This window comes from Gossypium hirsutum, chromosome D12, assembly GCF_007990345.1.
Source record: "Gossypium hirsutum isolate 1008001.06 chromosome D12, Gossypium_hirsutum_v2.1, whole genome shotgun sequence".
NCBI lineage: Eukaryota > Viridiplantae > Streptophyta > Magnoliopsida > Malvales > Malvaceae > Gossypium > Gossypium hirsutum.
This window is the reverse complement of record NC_053448.1, coordinates 35205335-35209328: the sequence shown is the minus strand read 5'-3', so window position 1 is coordinate 35209328 and position 3994 is coordinate 35205335.

Genomic DNA, 3994 nt, shown 5'->3' with positions numbered 1-3994 from the left:
TCCATAAAGTAAAATAAATAAAAACCCAAAATTTAAAACCAAAATCCCAGAGGGTCCTTAAATTACAACCCAAATAATCAATAATAATTAAATCATAAAACGTAAATTGAAAACCATGAAGTCCAAACATTTTTGTGGTCATTGCTGAGTCCTCCGTCGCATTGATCCATCTAAGTCTGGGGATTACCTGTGCACATTAAACAAAAAGGGTGAGTTTACATAAACTCAGTGTGTAATCCCGCAGAAACAAACAACAATCAGTATTCACAATGCACAGTTGAACAGTCTTGGGCCTAAGCCCTTTTCAGCATCAATGACAGTTTGGGACTTAGCCCATTTCAGTACAGTGTCAAAAATGCAGTAGTGCCTTAGCCCATCACAGTATCGGTAGCAGTAACAGTTATGCAGTGGGAAAATCCTACCCATCCAACCTCTACACATCATCTCCGTCCAACCCTACACTCTATTTGGGGATATAATCAACTCACCCATCCCAACACTCCAAGTAGTACCGAATGCGGCACAAAACAATAGTTTGCAGTTGAGCTGCCAGTAAATTAGGCTTAAAGCCTTTCAGTACACTTCCTCTGAATAATAACCCCCAACCCAATGCAATGCAACATACAATGGATGATATGCTGTTATGCAATTTCAGTACATATATTCGGTTCAAATATTAACATGCTCAGTACATATATCATTCAGTCAATTTCAAACATTTAGGGGTCTAAGTAGTGCTTACCAACCTTACAGTCGGTTCACAGTCAACTTGGGCGACCCGTGCAACCTTAGAAACATTCCAGTAAAAAAGGGCCCACACGCCCGTGTGTGCCCGTGTGGCCCATTTGGCCAAAATTGGCCTTGGCTGTGTGATCCATTTTTAATGTAACTCATGCTAGCTAAATATTCATATATGTTTTCACTATTTACTTATATGTTCATTCAAAGCTATTTACTTGAGTCATTGTCACTAAATTTTTTATATCTTGAGCTACAGAATTACAAATTAAGATCCGCTTGATGTTTTCAAAACCATAATCAAATACCTTTCTAACATAAATTTTTTAGATTTGATTGTTTATCAACTGAGTACAGTAAAATCTTCAAATCTATCCTGATTCTGCTATTTGACAGCTTCAACCTTTCCTTATTAAAAATTATTTATCTCTTAGTACGGAATTTGGATGATGTTTCCGTTTGTTTCTCTTGAAAATAGATTCGTTAAGGATTAAAAAATATAAATTTAAGCCCCTAATCATTTTTTTAAAATTTTCGATGATTTTTCCAAAATCAGAAAAGGGAAACCCGAGCCCATTCTAATATTGTCTCACAAAATTCATTATATCTCATAACTCACAATTTCATGGCTTACATTGTTTCTTCCATGAAAAACTAGACTCAATCAACTTTGAATTTGTTCTTTATTCAACCTCTAACTCAATTTCCAATATTTTTGATGATTTTTCAAATTTAGACTACTGCTGCTGTCCAAAACTATTTTAGTGCAGAATGTTGATTTCCAAGTTTATAACACCCTTATTTCTCTTCTCTACAATTTTTCGCGTCATTTTCTCTTATTTCTCATATTTCTCGACAGCAAGCAATTTCAGCTTTTTGCTAAATCTCATTTTCTGTGTTTCGGGTACACACCTAGTATCGTTTCTAATGCGTAAGCACTCCTAAGCCTCTAGAACCTAAAAATCGACCACAAATCTCCATATTAATCATTTAATTCATTTTTAATCAACTAATTTCGGAAGGAACTTGACTAAAAACTAACAAAACCCTTACCTCGCTTGAGTAACCATGACCTCGCGCAACCACAGCGTCGATTCAAAAGCACTAGCCCCTTGATTAACTCCTAAACACCAAAAAGGAATCCTCCTTTCAGAGATTAACCAAGAACGATTAGCAATAGACAAAGCCGTTACTTATCGAACACATGCAACCAACGATGAACAACCAAATCAATTGGAAAATAAAGAAAGAAATGGAAGAGGAAAAAATAATGGAAATTTCGGCAGCAACTAGGGGAAAGAATCGGCAGAGGAGGGAAAAAAGAAGAAGAAAACGTCAGAAAAAGTTTGGGTAATTCGAGAGAAAACTGAAACTCTACTTTTTTTTGCAACAGAAAGATAATCAAATTATTTTCTGACAACCTCTCCCCCATTATCTCCTAAAATCACTCATTATTAACCCACTAAAACACAACTACTCAGAATTTTGCCCCAACACAACTCTTAGCCAAAATTGGAGAAAAAATACTGTCTCCATGCCATTACAGAGAATTGAACACAGAACCTTCTTCACACCAACACTCTACTTATCCACCAGACCAACAGGCCCATTCTATTAATTATTTGCTAACTTTTACTTAAAAGCCTATTGACCAAAGATAGGGCTTATTAATAAAAATACCAAAATTTGCCCAAGTCCTAGCTTAAACTTGGGACCTCTCACACACTCAGAACACTTAACTACTGAAGCAGATACACAGTTGTGTCACACTTTGGCAAGAACAAAAGTAAAAATTCTGAGGCGTTACAACTCTACCCCCTTAAAAGAAAATTTCGACCTCGAAATTTACCCGATTAGAACAAATAAAGATATTGTTGATGCATCGCATCCTCAGGCTCCCACGTGGCCTCCTCAATGCTATGATTACGCCACAGAACCTCCACTAAAGTAATAGACTTCCTCCTCAGAACCTTTACATCACGATCCAGATTCTGGACAAGCTCCTCCCCAAAGCTTAAGTCTGGCCTAACCTCAATCTCCTCAACAGGGACAATATGAGTAGGATCAGAGCGGTAATGCCTCAACATAGAGATATGGAACACATCATGGATACGATCCAACGCCAGAGGTAGCTCCAACTGATAAGCAATTGGTCTCACTCACTTCAGAATGCGATAAGGTACAATAAACCTAGGGTTCAACTTGCCCTTATGGCCAAACCTCAGTACCTTCTTCCGTGGTGAGACCTTGAGAAAAATGAAGTCATTCACAGAATACTCGATCTCACGCCTCTTCAAATCCGCATAAGATTTCTGCCTATCAGAAGCTGCTTTCAAACGATCCTGAATCAATCTAACCTTATCCTCTGTCTTAGAGACCAACTCCAGACCAAGAACACGTCGCTCGCCCAACTCAGTCAAACATAAAGGAGTGCAACACTTATGACCGTACAGTGCCTCGTAAGGTGCCATCTGGATGCTAAACTGGAAGCTATTATTATAGGCAAACTCCACTAACGGCAAATAGTCCCCCCAACTGCCTTAGAAATCGATAGCATAGCTCCTCAACATATCCTCTAGTACAAGAATCACCCTCTCTGACTGACCATCGATCTGAGGATGGAATGCAGTACTGAAGTCCAACCTTGAACCCAGAGTCTCATGCACCTTTTTCCAAGACCAAGACATGAAACGAGGATCTTTATCAGAGATGATCAAACCCGGTACCTTATGTAGTCTCACTATCTTAGAAATATAGAGCTTTGCCAGTTTCTACAAAGACTAATTTGTCTTAACGGAGATGAAGTGTGCAGACTTAGTCAATCGATCGACGATGACCCACACTGAATCTTTCTTAGTAGGTGTTAAAGACAACCCATTAACAAAATCCATCGTTACTCACTCCCACTTCCATAACGGAATCTTAATCGGTTACAGCAATCCCGAAGCCAACTTATGCTCAGCCTTAATCTGCTGGCAAGTCAGGCATCTAGCCACAAAATTCGTAACCTCTCGCTTCAATCCTGGCCACCAATACAACTCTCGAAGATCTTGATACATCTTATTTCCACCAGTGTGCATAGCATAAGGGCTACTATGCGCCTCTCTCAAAATAGATTGCCTAAAGTCCGAATCATTCGGCACACATATCCGGCCTCAGAAACACAACACACCCTCAGAGTTCAACCCAAAGTTCGTAGTGCTACCACTCTCAATTTGTCAGAATTGAAGACCCAAAGACTCATCCTCCAGTTGTC